Source organism: Symphalangus syndactylus, chromosome 23 (genome assembly GCF_028878055.3).
Source record: "Symphalangus syndactylus isolate Jambi chromosome 23, NHGRI_mSymSyn1-v2.1_pri, whole genome shotgun sequence".
Lineage (NCBI taxonomy): Eukaryota > Metazoa > Chordata > Mammalia > Primates > Hylobatidae > Symphalangus > Symphalangus syndactylus.
In genome coordinates, this window is record NC_072445.2 from 58003035 (window position 1) to 58026322 (window position 23288).

Here is a 23288-nt window from a genome sequence, read left to right on the forward strand (position 1 = left end):
TCCTGGGTGTGACCTGCGGGTACTCAGACCTCTCTGAAGTGGCAGCCTCCAGCCGGTGGGGCACAGACTGCCTCTTACCTTCACAGAGCCCCAGCCCTTAGAAGCCCAGCTGGCGTCTCCAAGGAGTCCTGCGTTTTACTTGACATCGGAGGCAACCGGTTTCAGAAACAGGGAACATTTCAAAATGAAACAGAAAGTAACTGGGGATCCAAACCAGACCCCCGACCTGCCTCGGCCGTCTCCAATCTCTGGGAGTCTTCTGACTCAGCAAGCCCGTACAGCTGTTTCAGCCTGGAGAGGATTCAGAGGAAACTGCAGCTTGGAAGTCTGGAACTCACGGCCTGGGCTTTTTTTTTTTTTTTTTTTTTTTTTTGAGTATTTGTTGAGCTTTTTAACATGCAGTTTGTCTCCTTCTGCAGGGAATTACTCAGTGATCCCGTCACCTGACTCAGGGCAATTCCATTATATAATTCTAACTGCTATTAGATCTCTGATCGGAAAACCACACTTGTCTCCCCTTTCCCCCACCCCCCAGCATCATCCACCCCACCCCGCCCGCTAGGAAGGGAAGAGGGAGAGAGACCTCAAAACGTGACACAATGACAGTTAACTTTCCTCGAACCTTCCCTGGAAGGACTGCATTTTTGCAATGCACTTTAGTTCCCTTTGGTTCAATTCTTGAGTAGAGGACCTCCCAAATGCCATGAGGAGTGAGTGGTAATTTCTCAGGATGGGACGGTAGCAGCTTTCTAGATTTTCTTTAAGGATGGTTCTCTGTAGGTGGGATAAGTCGCTGAATGGATTTTCAAATGATCGAGCGCATCATCAGTTGAAAAGCTTCAGGTAGATTTATAAAACATGTGCAAATAAAACCTAAACCGAGAATCTTTTATTATTTTTTTTGCCACATTTCCATGAAATGCCAAAGGGGTGGCTTGGGTTGAGGGGTCTTGGGCCAAAACCCCTGCCCTGACCTTGATCCTCATAAACCCTCTCCAGCCACCTCAAATAAGCATAATGCCCAAGGGACAACATCTTGCTTTGCTAGGCAAACACCTCTGAAAGGGCAAGCCCCCAGTCTCCACTTTCAACCATATTGTAACCCCTAAGGCCACACTATATAGACATTTTGAAGCCACGCCTGTCCTAGGTGAAGGTAATAGTAATAATTCCTCAATGCCCCCAGTCCCCGTCTTAGCATCTGTTATCTCTGTCCAGATGATACCCACTAAGGAGCAAGCACGTTCAAACAGAATCGACCCATGAGTGGAACTTAAGTGGCAATCAATGAGGGTAACACCTAAAGCGTCACACAGTATGATGATCAAGTTAAAAAACACTCCAACCCATTTGCTTTTTCCATGTCAAAGCCAAGATGAACTATCTGCATAGCTCTGGGCTCCCAATCTTCTCCCAGCCAGTGGAGCCTTGTTGCTGAATACAGGAAAAGAACTATTTATGGTGATGAGAACAAATGCTAATGTTGGTCAGCCTTCTATGGGTTTTTCTAGTCTCACTCCTTTTCTCTCTCCTGGATCTTCCCAACCCATAATCACCAGAGGAAACTACTTTCTCCCTCCTGCCTTCCTCCATTATTGTAAGTAATGTTAGATACTATTTTCATGTTAAAATATGTGACATTAGACAGATACTGTACCCTAAGAATCACTTTCAAAATACTTGGTAACTATCTATCCACATACCCCGCTGAGGTCAGCATGGGGTAGTGACTGTTCTTATGGAGACCCAGAGAAGCCAGTGTCATAGGTGGGAGTTAGAAGACGGGTCTGCTACTCTTGGTGTTCCGTTTTGCAGAGGAAAACCCAGATAGACATGAGAAAAATATAAATGTGTAAACCTGAAAACCCGAATGACAGATTGATGTCTGTTTATGTCTCTCCCTCCAGGTGTAGTAAATACAAGGTATTGTGGCAGTTGCTATGGTAACTTCTTTCTTAATAAGAATAAAGGACACATAAGAAGGTGTCAGAAAACATCAGGTGCTGAGACATTCCTCAGTAACGGGAAGAGGATGCAGTAATTAAAAATATACCCTTGGCCTGTACATAGTCATTAAATACTGGCAACACAAAACTGAAATTTCTTAGACCAGCGGCGTTCAATAGAAATATAATGTGGGGCCAGGCATGGTGGCTCAATCCTTTAATCCCAGCACTTTGGAGGCCAGGCGAGAATAGGAGTTTGAGAACAGTCTGGGCAACATAGCAAGACCTTATTGCTACAATATTTTTTTTTTAAATTAAAAAATTAGCTGGTTGTTGTGCACCTGTAATTCCAGCTACTGGGGAGGTTGAGGTGGGAGGATCCCTTGAGCCCAGGAGGTCAAAGCTACAACGGTACTACTGCACTCCAGCCTGGGCAACAAAGCAAGATGCTGTCTCTCTCTCCAAAAAAAAAAAAAAAAAAAAAAAAAAGGAATATAATGTGAGCCATAGATGTAATTTTCAATTTTCTAGTAGTCATATTAAAATTTTTTAAGGGAAATTATTTCTGTAATATAGCTTATTTAATCCCATGTACCCGAAACATTATTTCAATATGTAATCAATATAAAAATTAATGAAATATTATGTATTATTTTCATACTGAATATCTGAATATTGGTAAGTGTTTTATACCCTCATCACATCTCAGATAAGACTAGCCACATTTCAAGTGCCCAGTAGCCACATGTGGTCAGTGGTTATCACATTAGATGGCCAAGCCCTGGATTATATATGGCCATTTTGAGGTTATAATTTATTTTAGGGGAACCAACTTGTCCATCTCTACTTGCACATTTTAGAAAAATAAGTTGCATTAATTTGGTTCTAGCGCTATGGCATAATTCAAGTGGTAATCTCTTGGGTGGAACAAGAAAACATCAAATAAGCCTGGAATTGAAATGGTATTAAAGATTCAGCTTCTTTCTTGCCACTGGAGGATGATGAAGATTAAAACATCAATCTCGGGTTTGTAAAAAGTTATTTCCTTGTGTTGCCCCAGTTGCCCAAGCTCAGGCCCCTAAAGTCTTATCATGACTTGACTCTACTGTCTACACATCCTCTCTCTCTGCCCATTTCCCTTAGCCCTCCTAATAGACCCCCTCAATCTTATCCAGTCTACCTGTCACCTTTTCTCAAGTGGCAGGGCCTCAGCCAGTACCCAAACTATCACAAGCACCCCTACCTGGCCCTCCTGACTCCACTTTCTGACCACTTGAGTTCATTTTCTACCCTGCCTTCAGCGTGAGCATGTGTCAAAGCAGACATTTAATCATATAGCTTCTCAGCTTAAAACTTTTAATAGCAACCTACTGCCTTTCAAATGAAATCCACACTCCTTGCAGTGATAGGCTAGGCAATCATAAACCGGCCCTGGGAGCATTTCCAGCTCATCTCTTTGCTGCACATTCTTTGAATTTACCCTAGTCTACATGCTTAAGTATGGCATGGCTTCTTGGTCTCCCTGCCTTTATTAAAGTCTGTTTCTTCTGCCTGGAATGTTCTTCCTTGAAATGCCTACCCCTTAACCAAATAGCAAAATCTTTCAAGCCTAGCTTAACTGTTTCCTGTAGTTTCTCCTAATCTTGTGGTCAAAATGAACAGCTTCCTCACCTATGTCATCACATCACTTTTGTAAGTCAATGTATTATAACTTTTATCACATTCAACTATAATCTTATAATATGCTCTACAAGGACCTTTCCAAGAATAGGAATTGTGTGGCATTTACCTGTGAATTCACCTTGGGACATAAGAGTATTTCAATAAATGTCTGAGAATTCCAATACTCTTCCTTTCTACTCCTCCTTCTGATTCTCTAATCCCTTGGTGTATCATCGTTATCACCATAATCATTCTCGTCATTACACAGCAGCCAATATGATCAGCACTTACTAGGTATCAAACACTGTACTAAGCATTTTACACAGATTTCATTTAATTCTAACAAAAAATATGTAAGGCAGGGACTTATAATATCCCCAATTTCTAATAGCTGTGGCATCTTGAATACAGTTTCATTCTTTCAGCTAGTGTTTTTAGGTCATTCTTATAACACCAGTTTAGACAAGTTGATGCGTAGTTATGTCTCCAAAGTGCACAGGGTTACATATTTGTTAACTTATTTGTAAACAGACTAAGGCATGTATTTTTGTTTTATATTTTTAGTGTCTCTTACTCTTTAAAGCTTCCAAATTTTAGGGGGCTGGGAAAATAGAAAACTAGCTTACTAGCGTTTTGTGTAGAATGAGAATATCATAGCTTTGATTTTATTTTTATGTATTTGTTTATTTTTGAGAGGGAGTCTTGCTCTGTTGCCCAGGCTGGAGTACAGTGCCGCGATCTTGGCTCACTGCAATCTTCACCTCCCAGGTTCAAGAGATGCTCCTGCCGCAGCCTCTCATGTAGCTGGGATTACAGGTGCCAGCCACCAAGCCCGGCTAATTCTTATGCTTTTTGTAGTCACGCAGTTTCACCACATTGGTCAGGCTAGTCTCTGACTCCTGACCTCAGGTGATCCACGTGCCTCAGCCTCCCAAAGTGCTGGGATTACAGGCATGAGCCACCACGCCCAGCAAGAATATTGTAGCTTTGAGTAAGAGCACAAGGGGCACTGCCATGTGGATGTCACAGGACCTGACATTCAGCCTTTTTCTCAGAGTCATTTTTGGCACTATTTTTGGCTCTCTAGTAGTTTCTACCATAATTCAGTTTATTGGTGCTTTAAAAAATGGACAGACCAACCAACCAATGCTGGCAGGGACAGGAAGGAACCCTCATTTATTGCTGGTGGGGACTCAAAATGGTACAGACACTTTGGAAGACAATTTGGAAATTTCTTACAAAACTAAACATATTCTTATCATATGATCCAGACATCCTGTTCCTTGGTATCCACACAAAGGAGCTGAAAACTTCATATCCACACAAAAATCTGCACAAGGATAGCGGCTTTATGCATAATTGCCAAAAGTTGGAAGCAATCAAGATGTCCTTCAGGAGGCGTATGGATAAATAAACTGGTACATCTGGACAATAGAGTATTATTTAGCATTAAAAGCAAATGAGCTCTCAAGCCGTGAAAAGACATGGAGGAAATCTAAATGCCTCCATGGAAAAAAGCCAGCCTGGAAAGGCCACATACTGTTTGAGTCTGACTACGTGATATTCTGGACAAGGTAAACACTACGGAGACAGTGAAAAGATCAGGGTTGGGGGAGGGAGTGATGAATGAGTGGAGCACAGAGGATTTTTAGGGCAGGGAAACTACTCTGCTCAGTTGATACTATAGTGGTGAGAACACATCATTAAGCATTTATCCAAACCCACAGAACGTTCAGCACCAAGAGTGAACCCTAATGCAGGCTGTGGACTCTGGGTGATGAAGACGTAGGTTCATCGATTGTAACAAAGGGACCACTCTGCTGGGGGCTATCGACAGGGAGGCTGTGCACTTGTAGGGTAGGAGGTATATGAGAAATCTCTGTTCCTTCTTCTCAACTTTGCTGTGAACCTAAAACTGCTCTAAAGCATATGCCTTTTTTTAAAAAATATGAAGGGACCAGAGAACGTCTTGCTCACGGGTACGCAGGGCTGTACTCACTGGCTCGAGTGCAATGCACCAATTGTTTTTCACTGGATTGTCAGTTACTCGAGTATTCATTGCTTTCTGCATTTTGTTTCCACAATGCCACTACATAAACGGCAGTGCATGTGCTAAAGGTGTAACAAACTCTTGTTGAAATGAAGAGAAAATACACTTGGTGCTTCACATCATAAATACGTATTTTCACCTACTTAAACAGAATCATAGCCTTGATGTCAACAGAAAACTATTACCAAAGGGGTTTCTGGAGGCTCTGGAACCAGGGATAGCCTCAGACTTGCACAGGGCATGGTGCTAGGAGGCCAGGCTCAGGGCTAGAGGAGAAGCTGAGTTCTGAAAAAGCCTAACTCCCTCAGGGACTTGATCCAGGAAGAGGCTTTTTGCTCTGTGTGCTCCAAGGGTCAGCCCTTGGCCACCACTGCCTGGCTTTACAACACATTGCACAGAGCAGAGCTGTCTCTGCTGGGCAAAGTACTTTACCCTCTGAGAGCCTCAGTTTCCTCATCTGTCAAAAGGGAATGAGGATATTGCAGATTACTCTGGGCATTACATGAGATCACGTCTATAAAGTACTTGGTAGAGTGAGTGGCTAATGTGAGTGTCAATGAATGGAAATTGTTTATTCTCAATATTAAATATTAGGAAATATTTCATGATCATAATAAAGTGTTGGAGATGGAATTAGGGTATGAACTCCTATCTCACCCCACCTTCTCTCTATCCCACTTGCTGTTGGCACATATTAAGACGGTGAATTTATTGACTTCCACAACCTGTCTTCCTTCTTTCCCTCTTTCTTCATTCTACCTCTTTCTCCCCTCTTCTTTATTTTCCTTTACCTCTCTCTCTTTTTCTTTAACTCCCCGCTTTTCTTTTATTATCTTAAAAATGAGTTTATTTTGTCTCCTTGCTATCCCTGGCCGACTAACTAAGGGTCTTTGTACGGAGATCTTTTTGCCAAGGCCATATTAAGCTCACCAGGTTGCTAAACTTAGACTAGCCTGTTTCTGCTCTCCCTTGGAAGGTCTGTGATACCATAAACAAGAAAGGTATGAGGTCAAAGGATTCTTGTTCTGAGCAAAGGGGACAGTTTCACATAGAGCTTCCCAGAATGAAGGCAGGGCCTGACAGGAATGAGATCGGAGGCCTCCGGCATAATCTATAACAGAGCAGTTATTACCTTCCTCCCTGCCAAGTCAATGCCACTGCCAATCTCGGAAGCCATTTTTCAAATTGCTTTTGGGCCAGCTCAGCACAAAATCTATACGACAGCTTTACTTAGGGAGATCAACAGAAAAAGGCAGTTTCCTGCAGCATCAGGCCCTTTTGTTGGTCCCTCTAATTCTCTCCAAGGCACCATGTGGAATTTTTGCCATGACTTGTGCCCAAATAGGACCAAGACCCAGGGAAGATACAAGAACTCAGAGGCCCAGGTAATGGCGCAAATTAATGAGGTGTTACAAGGTAGCAACTGCAGTAGGAAGAGGCCTGGGATGGAATTCTAGTTCTGCCACTTGCTCACTGGGGGCGGGTGAGTTAGCCTCTGTTTCGTAAACTGGGGGGAAGTTCTAAGGTGATGTCTGTAAAGCACCTGTTAGGGGCTTAGGGCAGAGCAGGAGCTGAATGATCCCAGCCAGGTTGGTTTCTTAGCCTCCTTTTTCTCATGTATAAAACGGAGAAAGACAACAATGCCCCTTTTGTAGAGTTATTTGAGGGAAATTAAATGAGCTCTCCAGCAAATGGTGAGTACCACATGTGTGTGCCTCTCCTCCTCCCTTCTCCCGGAAAACCTCCAAGTTGCAGATTGTATTTTCCAAAGATGAACACAATCATATCTCCAATCCTACGTGTTCTTCTAGAATCCTACCACTCCCCCATCAAGTGGTGGAATCTAATTCCTCTCTCTGAATCTGAGTAGGCTGGGAACTTGCTTACACACAGTATGGCAGAAGTAATTCTGTGGGACTGCAGAGATGCCATCATAAAAGGCAATGTAGCTTCTCTCAAATTAGTTGGGATCCTTGCTTTTGAAGCCTTCAGATGACAGGTAAGCAGTTAACTGCTTTGAGGCTGCCATGCTATGAGGAAGCCCAACTTAGCCTGCATGGAGAGACAAGAGAGTTCCAAGATGCTCCAGCCCCACCCTTCAACAGTTGCTGCCGGAACTGCAACCTCACGAGAGACTGAAACAAGAACAACTCAGGTGAGTCTTCCCAAATCCTGGCTCACAGAAACATGAGAAATTATCAAAATGATTATTGTTTTAAACAGCTAAATATTGGGGTGATTTGTTATGCAGTGAAAGAGACTTGGAACACTCCAGTAGCTATTTAATAAAAATCCTAAGCAGCCCAGGATTGGAGCATTAGGTGTGAGACAGCAGGGGTGTATATAAGGCTTGGCCTCTTAGTCATTCTATCAGCTGTGGGGATGGGAAACTCCATTTTCAAGTAGTAATCTAATCCTTCTCTTCCTCAGAGCACTGTGTACTTGTGTGTGTGTAGTGATCTGAGAAAATCCCACCATTGATCCAGATTGATTCGTGATTTTTTTTCAAACCACAGAAGCTGTTTACTTTTATATTAAATCTTAAAGTTACCAAACCATTTTTGATTTAAAAGGACGTTAATACTAAACAGTTTTCAAAGTGTTTTATATTAGGGTTTATATGTTCTTTAAATTTATTTTAAATAAACCACTCTAGGACTATATTCAGACCCCCTTCCGGGTTGGAATATCCTCTCCAACTCCCATGCCTTTTTGGCCAATGTATGTCTATACCACATTTGCCTCCAGAGACTCACCTCCTCCAGGAAGCTCCCCAAACAACCACGGTGGATTTGGGTCATTTACTTAGTCTTCCTTCCCAGTGAGCACTTATGCTAAGAGAGTGGTGTCTGTGCTGGAAGATGTTGCCTTGAGTTACTGTTTACTGGGCTTTCCTAGGTGTTTCATTGACATAGGTTTTATCTCCACTGTGGTGAAAATTCCTGGAGAATGTGGACCATTTTTCTTTTCTTTTCTTTTCTTTTTTGAGACGAAGTTTCACTCTTGTTGCCCAGGCTGGAGTGCAATGGCACGATCTGGGTCATCTCAATCTCTGCCTCCTGTGTTCAAGCGATTCTCTTGCCTCAGTCTCCCAAGTAGCTGGGATTACAGGCATGCACCGCTATGCCAGGCTACTTTTGTATTTTTAGTAGATATGGGGTTTCTCCATGTTGGTCAGACTGGCCTCACACTCCCGACTTCAGGTGATCCGCCCGCCTCGGCCTCCCAAAGTGCTGGGATTACAGGCATGAGCCATTGCGCACGGCCCCATTTTTCTATTTCTTTGTACCCCATTGTCACAAGGATTCCTTGATCTGACCTTCAAGCATGTCTGTTATAAAAATTTATTTTGAAAGGCTCTTATGACTTTCCACACAAAGAAAAACAGCTATAAATTGCTTGGAAGTAAAATTTAATGTATTACTAAATTGTCAAATATTCAAATATTTCAGAATGTGAGAGCAACTTTGAGTAAGGGCATGTGAATGAAGTGTAGATGATGAACACATAAAAAAAACTTAATTGAAAGATAAATATGGCCTCAATTACCTCTTCCTAGAGGAAAATAACATAGGGTTCAAAGCTTAGGTACCGGAATTGGGCAGGGTCAGGGTTTAAATCTTGACCATTATTACTTTAACTGTGTGACCTTTGACAAGTTCACAAGTCTTGAAGGGGGATAAAAATAAAGCCTAGATGATAGGATTATTGTCAAGATAAATGTGGTTTGTGTTAAATACTTAGCATCATAACTGGCACAGAGGAGGCATACATCTTACAGTTTACTGTCATCATCAGCATCACCACCATGACCACCACCAACAACCCTATCCTAGTCACCACGATGGGTTTTGCTCTTAAGGCCTTAGAGCTGGCTGGGGTATACCCCTTTCTTTAATCACCTTTCCTTCCACTGAGACATTTTCCCTTCAACGCAACTATATTTCTCAGCTTTTATGTTAATGTCATGATCATGATTGTTTCAAACAATCCAAATAAACTCAAGGGCTCTGTACAGCTTACCAACACCCAGCCATGACTCGACACTAGGTGTTTTCACCTGTCTCAGTCAGCATCACCTACTGGCCAGATTACCCTAGAACAGGAAGTCTGTTTTGACTAATGACGCAGAACCATCCAACTCCTAAGTCTGTTGCCACTCAGCTCGGCCTTTCCTTTAGGGATATGGAAAGGTTGATGGCGCACCTACAATGAGCCAACAGAGGAGAACATTAGGGTTGAAAAAGATAAAGTCTATTGGAAATAACATTATAGATTAGTTGTTCATTCACTTATTCATTTATATATTAATTCATCCATTCAACAAATAGTTATTAACAGCCTGCTATGGATCTGTAGGATATACAAATATGAAGAAAACAGAAGTGATTTCTGCCTCATAAAGTTTTCAGACTGGTGGAGAATAACTGCTTTGTCATCAAATGACCCTGGGTTTGAATCTGACTCTGTCACTTACTATGTATTTAAATTGCTTAGACCTTTCTGAGCCTCACTTTTCCTTAGGGTGGTTGTGAGGATTAAATAATTCACAGAAGTCTACTGCTTACCACAGCCCCTGGCAAGATCTACCATTTCTTTCCCCAAAGGGCATATAATTTATAGCCACTAGAGTCAGGATGCAAACCCAGGAGCGTCTGGCTCCCACATTTATGCTTTCAAAGAAATGTTCTAAATATTTCCTTTAAGTCTCACTACTTTTGATTTAGTTTTTTCCTCCCAAGTCACTCATTCAATTCATCATCCATTCAAAAATAAGAATGTTGTTTTTTCAGATGTTTTTCCCATGTCTTCTTTATTTCTCATTGAACCCTCTGCAGTAAACCACTTCCCTCTACATTAACTGATGTGAAAATCATGAGGCAACTGGTGTCATCACAGAAAAAAAAAAGGCAGAATAGTTATGTTTCTTCAGGTTATATTTGGGAAGCCAGATAAAGTGTTGGGTTATGCAGACCATCCTATCTCAACAGTGCAGTAGAAAGAGGCATAGTAAGCATCTAGCAGAAAGAACTCAGCTTGCCACACAGTAATTTATGGGGATTCCTTTTTTTAATCTAGAAGTTGGAATGTTACAAAATTATATGAATGATCTAGGGGACCTCCACTAAAAATCCAGCACCATCGGCCAGGCGTGGTACCTCACGCCTGTAATCCCAGCACTTTCGGAGGCCGAGGTGGGCGGATCACAACATCAGGAGTTTGAGACCAGGCTGACCAACATGGTGAAACCCCATCTTTACTAAAAATACAAAAATTAGTCAGGCATGGTGGCGGGTGCCTGTAATCCCATCTACTCAGGAGGCTAAGGCAGGAGAATTGCTTGGACCGGGGAGGTGGAGGTTGCAGTGAGCTGAGATCGTGCCACTGCACTCCAGCCTGAGTGACAAAGCAAGACTCCGTCTCAAAAAAAAAAAAAAAAAAAAAAAAAAAAAAATCCAGCACCATCATTGCATTGTATGTGTAATGCTTTTTTAGACTGAGCGCTCTACCATATTGGATACCACACTGCAACTCTTTTCTCGCTTTCTGCAATACCACTTACTCTAAGCTACTTTTTCATTTGTTTGCTTAAACTGTACTTCTGATTTCTTTGTTTTTTCTTCATTTATCTGCTTCTTAAACGTTGGGTTCTCTCTCAAGCCATTTTTTTGGTCTTACTTTTCCCTGGATGATCTCACTTCTGGTCTTTTAATCTATTTTTCTAGAGCCTTCTCTTCTACACCACTTGCCATTTTCCTAATTCACATCCTTACCCTCTCTTACCAGGTCTACTGCAATAATCTAACTGGTTTCCCATTTGCAAATTGCTCATATCTCGGAGTTTTGTTTTTCACACTGCCACCAGAATTGGCTTCCTAAAACCAGGTTAGTATATGACACCTTTTCTCAAAGGTTAATATCACTCCCTTGACAGAGTAATGTTCAAGTTGTTTAGCATGGCACTCAACTTCCTTCACTACATTCCTGTTCATTTTTCATTCCATCCTTCCCTGATGCCACATTTTCTGCTATTATAGTCTACTTAGTATTCTACACACTTTTCATCTTTCCCTACCCACCTTCTCACTGGACAATGCATTTCTTCATTCTTTATCTTTTGTGGCATTTCCCAATATATGCTCCTCAGAATACTGGTCTTGTGAGATGTCTACTGAAGAAAAGGAATCTGGAAATCTGGTATAATACTGTATACTAGATCAACTTCCACCCCCGCCTTGGAGGTTTCATGAACTTTAGCATTTATTTATTTATTTATTTTTGAGACAGAGTCCTGCTCTGTTACCCAGGCTGGAGGGCGGTGGCACGATCTTGGCCACTGCAACCTCCACCTCCTGGGTTCAAGCAATTCTCCTGCCTCAAGCTCCTGAGTAGCTGGGACTGCAGGCACCCACCACCACTCCCGGCTAATTTTTGTATTTTTAGTAGAGTTGGGGTTTCGCCCTGTTGGCCGGGCTGGTCTCGAACTCCTGACCTCAGGTGATCTGCCCACCTCTGCCTCCCAAAATGCTGGGATTACAGTCATGAGCCACTGTACCCGGCTGAACTTTAGCATTTAAAATGCTCTGAGAAGTCCCACAGCAAGTAAATCAGGTTAGCTTTGCTACCCAGTGTTTCCTAAACACCAGATTCCTCTTTTTCTAGAAACCCGTAAGAATTAGCATTTAATGACCATACTTTGGGAATCCCTGATTTATTCAAATCTTCTTCATTCATTCACATTTCATTTCATCTGTCCTTATTCACTGACTTGGAAAATATTTATTTGGCACCATGCTAGGCACTGGAGAATGTACTGAGAAAATATTCTCTTCACAGCAAGATGAACATAATTCCTGCTTTCATGAAACTTACAGTTTTGACAGAACAGTGGATAACTAAACATGCAATGACCACAAATTGCGGTAAGAGCTATCATAGGGGAAACAGAGACAGTTATGACAGCGCACAGCAGAAAGACAATGAATCTGGGGGAGTGATTAGGGAGGGCTTCCTGGAGGAAGTGGTTTTATATAGGGACCTAAAAGAGAAGTAGGAGTTAGTCAGATGGGAATAAGGGGTGCAAAAGGGGAAGAGTGTAGTCAGGGGCAACTGCTCGTATGAAGCTGCTAAAACCAGAGAGAGCATGGCATGTTTGAGGGACTGAAAGAAATCTTAACTCTCACGCCTGTAATCCCTGCACTTTGGGAGGCTGAGGCGGGCGGATCACGAGGTCAGGAGATCGAGACCATCCTGGCTAACACGGTGAAACCCCGTCTCTACTAAAAATACAAAAAATTAGCTGGGCATGGTGGCGGATGTCTGTAGTCCCAGCTACTCAGGAGGCTGAGGCAGGAGAATGGCGTGAACCCTGGAGGCGGAGCTTGCAGTGAGCCGAGATCGCACCACTGCACTCCAGCCTGGGCGACAGAGAGAGACTCCATCAGAAAAAAAAAAACAAAACTTAATTCAAAAGGTGATGACGTCTTCACCGCTCCTTTCATCCCCATTCACGGGAACTTCCTCTGTCTTCTCTACGTTATCTAGCTCGCAGAGCGGATGTTCAGAACACGCTTGGGCATTACAGTAATCTGATCAAACAATTATTTTAGGGGGACAGATATGATCTTTTGAAGCACAGAGCTACACACATACCCACTTCCCAACTCTTTCAAGAAAATCAGAATAAGGAAGTTTATTTTGTAAAAGGTTTACTGTTAAAGGGCACTTGTAGATGTTGTATTAATTTTGTTTCTAATTTATTTTTTAAATGAAAGGTTTAGCAGAGGTATGTAATTGTGGATGGTGAGGGATTTTCTTAATCAACCCCATTGTTATTTTATCCTCCTTAGTATGTTTTACATTTTTAGGCAGCTTGTTTTTGTCAACTAGCAAACAGACAGGCCAAACTGTAATTGGGCAGATTGAACTAGAAGCTTAGAATTAAGCATACTTAACAGCCCAGGAGTTGGACTCAGCGTCTCTCTCGGTAGCCACCATACTGAGATGCATGCCCTCGATCATTGCCTTAGTTCTCAGACACACTGTGCCTCCTGCCTTTCCTTCCATGGCTGCTGTCTGGTAATAAAAGAGTCATCCCTTTTGTTATCAGTAGAACAGAGGGTAATGTCTCTTAATTAACAAAAGGAAGTGGTGCAATGTAGTAAGAACATTGCAATTGTTTCCAATTAATCCCACATGCAGTTTGGCAAAGTTAATAATCCATAAAATGACCTGAGACCTAAATATGCAGAAGAGTCATCTTTTGTCCATTATTTTTCTATTGTTCCAGCAAAAGCAAGAAAATTCCAAGACTACAGATTTAGAATATCATAAATTCTTAAGTATTATCTCAAATATAAAATAAATTTACCTGTGCCATTCAGATCTTATGAATTTCTAAATGTTTTACAACCTTTATAAATCATTACATGTTGACAGGTGTCCATTCAACCACAGTGAAGCAATTATTTACTCAGATATACCATTTGTCACCAAAGCAACGGCACCTTCCCATTCATATAAAAGCAAGAAGGACATTTGCATTTTAATTTCATCATCAGTGTATTTCTAAATTATTTGAGGATAGAGAATGTGTCTTACACATCTATGAACCCCTAAAAATGCCACATGGAACATACTATCCCAGGTCCATAACAACCTTTTCTTTCCATTGTGGCAGAATACACATATGTAAAATTCACCATTGTAACCATTTTAAGGTATATAATTCAGTGCCATTTAGTACATTCACAGTGTTGTGCAGCCATCAACACTACATGGTGCTATAATATTTTCATCAACCCAAAAGGAAACCCTGTAGGCAAGAAACAATCATACCTTATTCTCCCATTTTCCTTAGACCCTGGTAAAACCAGCCTGCCTTCTGTCTCTGTGAATTTGCCTATTCTGGACATTTCATATAAATGGAATCAGACATATGTGGCTTCTTTCTCTTGACATAGTATTTTCAAGGTTCATTCATAAAGTACACATGTCAGTACTTTTTCTTTCTATGGCTGAGTAATATTTCATTATATGGATATGCCACATATTGTTTGTCCACACTTTGTTCACTGATGAACATTTGTGGGTGTTTCTACCTTTTGGCTATTGTGAGTAACGCTGCTATGAACATTCTTGTACAAGTTTTTGTTTGAACATCTGTTTCTAATTCTTTAGGATATCTGTCTAGGAGTGGAATTGCTGGGTCATATGGTAATTCTATGTTTAACCAATTGAGGAATGAATAATACTTTTTTATTGAATATTACCAGGATTCTGCAAAGATTAGATGTGGTTGGTAGGGCAGATCTATACCTGCTGAAATGCCTGGGTGAAAGAGCTATGAAGCTTTGGGATATGTGTGCTTGTATCAGCACGAGTCAGGAAGACTGACTTGTATGATTCATTTCTCCACTAGCTCATAAGCTACTTTCTTCAGTGGAACTGCGTTGTCAAACACTCGGGCATTGGAGTTGGACTGTATGAATTCCAATCTCAGGCTTGTCATGTATCAGTGTGATCTTATTTACATTTATTTATTTATTTATTTGTTTGAGACAGAGTCTCGTTCTGTCACCCAGGCTGGAGTGCAGTGGTATGATCTTGGCTCACTGCACCTGCCGCCTCCTGGGTTCAAGCGATTCTCCTGTCTCGGCCTCCCAAGTGACTGGGATTATAGGTGTAAACCACCGCGCCTGGCCACTGTGTGACCTTAAACTAGTTGTTTGACTTCTAAGACTTAGTTTCATCACTTGTAAAAGAAAGAACTAGTTCTAACTACAACATGAAGTTGTGGTTACTTTAAATAGGGCAGGGTATTTCAAAAGTGTAGTATACCACTTGGCAATAAATACTCAAAAAGTATTAGATTGTATTGTGTTTCTACTACTCGATATCCCTGTGGTGTTTAAGTAGCACAGTGCTAGGCACACTAAAAGGCACGTAATTGTATGGAAATAATGACATATTTAATGGGAAATGACTTAGATCATTTTGAGGATTATCAATTTTTTCTCTTTTTTCCTTCTTTTTTTGTTGTTGCATGTCTGTTGGAATATTCTGTTTCCTGAAGGGTGGGCAAAAGATGGGATGCGGCATTGGAAAGTCAACGTCAATGAATGTAGGCAGAGATTTTCTTATGGGTACCTTTCCTTTAATCCCACTCTGGATGAGGTCAGTTGCTGGAAGAATGGGGGAACTGATGAGCCATTTATTTCCTGCTCAAAGTTTTTCATACCTTGGGGAGGAGCTTCTCCAAAAGGAAATATCAAAGAACTCTCTGTCTGTATTAGAAAATGCATTTTAGTTAATTCAGGTACACTCATGATGTTGTGATTGCAAGCCCCATATACTGACCTTTGAGTTCACTTTACATATTTTTCTATGCCAGTGCAAGCCTTCAGCGTTACAAACATCAGGTTGCATATACTTTTGCTTGTATGCTTGCTTCTGGCTGAGAATCTGCCCTGGGCTCTGACTATGCTGTATCTCTGACTCATGCTGCTTCGAGGCTCGCCTGTCCTGACATATGCCCATAATTAACAACTCTGCAGCTTCCCAGAACCCCAGTGCTACACTTCAAGGACGTTTGGCTCCTACTCACTGAAGGTAGGAGCAGATTCAAGTGGAGAGGCAGGAAGTGGCGAGTGAGAGGTAGTGACATCCGGTCATGAACTCTCCCTGCTGAGGAAAGGTCTTAGAGCAATGTGCTGAGTGATAAGACCCCTCCACCTCTTCTTTACTTACAATCGGCCTGATACTACTGTGGTTTTCTGCTTGCTTCTCTTCACAGTTGTGACTTGTAAGAAAGACAGAGGTGATTTATGCCATAACAAACGGCCATAAAGAGTGCCACAACTGCAGTGGGCCAAGAGCCAGATGTGACACAGAATATGTGATGTAGGTTAAATATCAAGTACCTGTCAGTAATTTGCTACAACTCTGAGGATACTTCTTAAAGGAGACTTTACTGCTGGGCTGGTTTAGCCTTTCACCAGCTGAAGAAAGTTTACCCAAATATATTGGGACTCAAGGGTTTTCCGTAGGTGAACTACAAGGGTGAGTGCCCTTGATCCTGAGCCTCACTGGTAGGTAGAAACAGATTGCTCATATGAGATTGGTGCCATAAAAAGCCCAGGAAACATAATGTCCAGTGAAAATCATATGCTTACCATGCACGCACCTCTTTAAGGGCAAGCCCCCAGGCTCTCCTTCGAATAATCTTGTAATTACTAAGGACAATCTATACAGACACCTTGAAGCCATTGCTACATGGGGTGACAGTAGTAAGAATCATTTCTGTCTGTCCCGATTTTTCTGTCTTAGCATCTGTCATGAGCAGACAGTAAGTGTCTCTGTCCAAATGATACATATTAAGGGACAAGTGTGTTCAAACATTAGAATAGTCCCACTAACGGGAGTCTGAGAAACGTAGATGGCACAGATGAGCAGCACAGCACTCAGAGAGTCATTAAACGTGAAGAGCAACATAAAAATCTCCAACCTGCTTGCTTTACCCATGTCAAAGCCAGGATGAGATGTATGTAGGACATGACACACGGAGGCAAGAATGTATATTTCCATCACTTCTGAGCAACTTCCTAGCAAAAAGTTCCGTGAGGACTTCCACCTCCTTAAAGTCAAGGCTTTTCATCTATTATGAATTCCCAACTGACTTCTGGGGCAAATGTCATAAAGCAATTTTATCTCCACTGAATATTTCACCATTCTAAATAGAAACTCTTCCAGCCTCTTACCCTGTTGCTGAAGTTGCCCTAAAGAAAACTAACTCTAAACCAACATACGCAGGCTCTCATGAGTTAAAACACAAACCACTTACAACTGCATTATATATACAAAATTCATCTTTTAACACCAAAAGCTGAAAAGCAGTTTTAAGAAGCCTTCACAATGCCATCCCACACTGTGAGTTATTTAACTGCAATAGGAATACATGTACCAAAAATCATTCCCTAATTAGCTTAAACCTAAAACAGCAGTTGTTAAATGTGTGATTGGTGCTGTTGCGAGAGGGTGTGCTTTTGCAATTGTGTGGCAGAGGCTGTGACGGTGTTCAGGTTTTATTTTTAAAGTTTGGGTAATTATAACTTAAACTAACAGCAGGAGGGGAATGAATCATTTATTTATCTCTCTTATTACAGCTTCTCTCCCCAAAAGTGTTTCCTTTCTTGCAGCATTTACCTAGCTAGCAAGGTGTTACTCTGGGTCCTGAGGACGGAAGCATCTGGGATTTGATCACAAATTGTATAGTAAACATTCTGAGACAGGTGACTGCCACCCAAATTTATTATAAAGTGGAAAAAATGCACTCAATTAATTCAGTACATTTGCTGGATATAAAACTTGAACAATCAACAAGAAACAGTCTGGCATAGGAGGTAAAGTTCTGGACTGGATATCAGAAAACCTGGATTTGAGCCCACCTCTGCCAGTGACTAGTGGGGCACGTCTGGTGCCCCCTAGCTCCCTGGGTCTTGGTTCTCTTTTATGCTCGCTTAGGTTGCTTGCAGCTCTGAGATGTAGAATTCCACATCAATAAAGAAGAGTGGAATGGTGTGAATATCATGAATATACAGCTACTTGTATAATCTACTGCTTTTCTCCAATTAGTACGAGCCATGTGTCAGCCTTAGACTTGGCTGGGATTTTGGCTGATGAGGAAAGAGTTCTAGATAGGAGAAGTGACTGGTTAACAGTCACACTGTTGGTAAATGTGGGAGAGAGAGTACAAACCAGGGATTTCTATGATAGGTGGGCTCAAATCCAGGTTTTCTGACATCTAGTCCAGAACTTTTCCTCCTATGCCAAACTGCTTCTTGTTGATTGTTCAAGTTTTATATCAAGCAAATGTACTGAATTAATTGATGCTAAGGCATCAATTACCTAAGGCATCAGTTACCTAAGGCAATCTCTCCTTAGATTATGGACAGACCAAGTGACATCTGAATTAAAGGCTTTACCATTATATTTTCCAATGGCTACTCATTATTCTTAGACTAGGGGACAGCATCTGGAATCCAGCAGTCTTAGTTCTGGTTCAGCATGATTTTGCCACACAATACAGCATCTATATGTCCTAGGTTTTTCTTTGTTCAGAAAAGCTGTATTATGTAATAATTAAGAGTATGGGCTTGATACCAAGATTTGTATATGACTGTTCATGGCAGCTTAATTTGTAATAGTCAAAAACTGGAAACTTCCCCACTGTTCATTAACAGGTAAATGGACAAATTATGGTATATCCATACAATAAAACACTACTCAGTGATTAAAAACACATGAACTGTTGAGATCTGCAACAACATGAATAAATCAGAAAATAATTATGCCAAGTGAAAGAAGCCAAAGAGAAAAAAAAGTTCATCCTTTAGTGTTCCATTTACATAAAATTGTAGAAGATGTAGGCTAGTCAATAGCAACAGAATGCAGATCCTTGTTGCTTGGAGATGGGAGTCTGGGGAGGGATGAAAAAGAAGCAGGAGTAAGCTTTTGGGAGTGAGGGATATGTTCATTATCTTGATTGTGATGGTTTCATGGGTGTATATACATGTTAAAAGCTTTCAAATTATATGCCTGAAATATGTGCAGTTCATTATATACCAAATTATACCTTATTTTAGCTGTTCCAAAAAATAAAAACTAGAAACACCAGATAGGGCTTGGTGTTGAAAAACCAGATGGGGCCATGCTGTGTTATTGTCATTGTTATTACTGTCATCATGTGGTGCTATTGCTGATGGTGTGCATGGGTTTATGCTCCCCTATGATTCCATGCAGCTAGCCTAACATAGAGAAGTGGCTGGGCAGAAAGAAGAGCTGGAATCAGTTAGCCCGGTGAAGGAAAATCTCATTTTCTCCTGGCTCTGTAGGTTTCACTATGCACTATCTGTGTAACCTTTGGTGAGTTATAAACATCATCTGAAAAACAGTAGGATGGGAAATAACAATTCTTACCTCTTGAAGTTGCCTTGAGGATGAAATAAGTTAATGTTTGTTAGGTGCTTAATAAAAGTTAACTTATTATTTTCCCAGAACACCAAGAAAGAATTCTGTTTTTGTTTGTTTGTTTGTTTTTTAGACGGAGTCTCACTCTGTTTCCCAGGCTGGAGTGCAGTGGCGTGACCTCGGCCCACTGCAACCTCCACCTCCTAGGTTCGAGCAATTCTCATGCATCAGCCTCCCGAGTAGCTGGGATTCCAGGCGTGTGCTACCACGCCTGGCTACTTTTTGTATTTTTAGTGGGGATGGGATTTCACATGTTGGCCATGCTGGTCTTGAACTCCTGACCTCAAGTGATCAGCATGCCTCAGCCTCCCAAAGTGCTGGGATTATAGGCATGAGCCACGGAGCCCAGACAGGATTCTGTTTTATCTTTTGCATTGCATTGTGTTTTCATAAAATTTAAGTTCATCAGTCTATTTAAAGAATATTAACGTAAAGTAATTCATACAGGTTTCCAGATTGCTACTCAGCACCCTCTCTGGGAACTTTTGTTCTGCCCACACTGTCTAAACTAGTAGCCCTTTCCCAGTCACTCTTTAGACCTTGCCCCTGTTTTATCTTTCTTCATAACACTTACCACCACCTGACATATTATATATTTGCTTGTTGATTTTTTTGATCTCTATATCCCTCCACCGGAACATAAGCCCTCTGAGGCTAGGGACTGTGTCTTTTTGGCTCACTGAAATATAAAATTCACTCAGTTAGAGGCAGGAGAATCACTTGAACCCAGGAGGTGGAGGTTGCAGTGAGCTGAGATTGCATCATCGCACTCCAGCCTGGGCAACAAAAGTGAAACTCCATCAAAAAAAAAAAATTCACTCAATTAGTATGTGTTGGGTGTTGAATAAATGAATGACTGCATTATCTTCAAGGGCCTTCCTTTGAGATGGTGGCAGTGTGGTTGTGGCCATTTTTATTATTGTCTTTGTGTGGTGCTGTTGCTGAAGGTGTCCACGTGTTTATGCACCCCTATGATTCCATGCAGCTAGCCTAACACAGAAAGGTGGCTGGGCAGAAAAAGAGACCTGAAATCGGTTAGATCAGTGAAGTCCTAATCTCATTTTATTCCTGGCTCTGTGGGAGTAAGAGACTGCATAGGCTGAATAAGATATTTGAGAAAATAAGATCGGGGCCTGAAACTGTTCCTTAAATGATAAACAAAGAACAGAAATCTTAAGTTTTGGAAACTTGGAAACATGTTGGCTCTGATGTGACTCATCCTCAGACCCTTTAAAAAATAGTCAATGAGAAAAAAGACTGAAAGGAAGTTAAGTCCAGGGCAAAAAGTCATCCCAGGCCTCCAGTGGCCCTCGAAACTGCAGCCAATTTGTTCTGTTTTGGGTTACTCAAGACTTACCACAGCTGTCTTTTTTCCTTCTTTTTAATTTTGTGAATGCAAACTACATGCCTAAATCTCAAAGGAGCTAATTCTTGACCTGCTTCCAGTTGCCTGCCTTGTCCTCCTGCTGGTGCGTTTCCTATAGATGCTATTTCTTGAAGTTTGTTGCTTTAGGAAAAATGTGAAAAGTGCATTAATGCATCAAACAATATTCTATGGAACATGTGCTTGGATCTAAAATTGTACTGCCATCAATCCTCATGTGAGTGTAACACACTCAGATGTAAACAGTCACTTAAATTATTCTACCTTGAACCTTCTCCTTAGCAATCTGCAAACAACGCCATATAAATGAGTGGCAAATGTTTCAGTGCATACAAAAGACTTCCTGAGTTAGCATTTGTCATCTTTTATGTTTTAATTATCTCATTTGATTTCTTTATTGTTGCAATTACATTCTAATTTTGTGTGCAGACACTTCAGTGCCTCAGGCTAGATTAATCAATTAATATTAAAATTATTGTTATACTGGTATAGATAAGTGAAAAGGTGGCTAGCACAGCTCCAGATCCATGTTTGATTCTGAATAAAGAAATTCTAGTTGTGGAAAATTACTTTAGATTACTTTGAAGTGAAAAATGAGACTCTTCCTAAAATCCTAAAGTAACATAAGGGATTTGGACGGATTTTGTTTGTTTTGGTGCTATATCAACACTCTTTGTTTGTTGCAAATATGTATATATCTCCAACAGGGCAACAAGATTATCCGTTTTTTTTAAATGACACTTTTGAAATCATTAGGCAGTAGCCTTGATCAAAAGCTCTAAGTGAGCAGGGAGTTTTAGTAGGTTGTGAGAACATTAGGTTTCAGACAAAATGAGAAAACATACCTCCCAGCCATGAGATGACTTCCCGGTTCAATGCACAGGACTAACAGATTTTTCAGGAGTCTACGCATGCAATGCACACAGGCTCACAGCTCCCATGAGTGAAGGGCCAAACACAGAACCGAGCTAGTCCTTGGGGCTTTGCAAAAACCATGTGGTTAGATGGAAATACAATAAGAAAGAAAGGGCCCTAGGTTCTTTATCAGTCTCAGGAAAGAATCCCTTCCTCCAGGTTACTGCTCCCCTACCACACTACCCCAAAACGCCAAAACATACATTTACACACACACACACACATACACACACACACACACACACACGTGGGCATACCATAAATAACATACTATGTCACTGTCTGAGATGCTACTTTCTTTGTCTGAGCTTCTTTGTTATAGCATCAGTGTAGGCCAGGTACAGTAGCTCATGCCTATAATCCCAGCACTTTGGGAGGCCAAGGCGGGCAGATCACTTGAGGTCAAAAGTTTGAGATCAGCCTGGTCAATATGGTGAAACCCCGTTTCTACTAAAAATACAAAAATTAGCTGGGTGTGGTGGTGGGCGCCTGTAATCCTAGCTACTCGGGAGGCTGAGGCAGGAGAATTGCTTGAACCGGGGAGGGAGAGGTTGCAGTGAGCCGAGATTGTACTACTGCACTCCAGTCTGGGCGACGGAGCGAGACTCAATCTTAAAAAAATAAAAATAAAAATAAAATAACATCAGTGTATAAGTTACATCATACTTTTGGTCATTGTTTGTTCTTCAAAACATGGAGGTGTTTGGTTCACATATTAAATTATAGGCTCTTAGAATATAGTAATAGCAACTGGTAATATTTATTGAGCTTTGCTATGGCCCCCCACAGTGTCTATTATCTCATTTAATCCTCACAGCAACCATATGAGGAAAGTGCCACAGCTATCACCATTTTAAAGATAGAGAAAGTGAGGCACAGAGAGTTGATGGTACATGACCTGGTAAGGGATAGAGCTGGGATTGAAAATAGAGACAGGGTCTTGTACATCTTGAGCAATCTCTTATAGTACAGTACAAACAGCTACCAGGTTATCAGCTGGTAAGTAATCATTGAAGTTTTTTTTTTTTTTGAGACAGGGTCTCATTCTGTCACCCAGACTGGAGTGCAATGGCATGATCTTGGCTCACTGCAACCTCTGCTTCCCAAGCTCAAGTGATTCTCCTGCCTCAGTCTCCTGAATAGCTGGGATTACAGGTGCATGCTACCATACCTGACTAATTTTTATATTTTTAGTAGAGACGGGGTTTCACCATGGTGGCCAGGCTAGTCTCGAACTCCTGACTTCAAATGATCCACCTGCCTTGGCCTCCCAAAGTGCTGGGATTACAGGTGTGAGCCACCA

General features: G+C 41.4%; 1 protein-coding gene across 7 annotated transcripts in view; it reads right to left on the minus strand.

Moving 5' to 3' along the window:
• The window catches only part of PHACTR1 (phosphatase and actin regulator 1), a 584673-nt gene that overhangs the window by 343615 nt on the left and 217770 nt on the right, over window positions 1-23288 (minus strand). The window contains exon 1 of one of the 7 annotated variants that reach the window (XM_055263202.2): window positions 79-517. The exons of the other annotated variants lie outside the window; for them this stretch is intronic. The gene's annotated coding sequence lies outside the window, so the exon portion shown is untranslated. Of the gene's footprint in view, window positions 1-78; window positions 518-23288 lie in introns of those variants that run through there. 7 annotated transcript variants of the gene reach the window in all.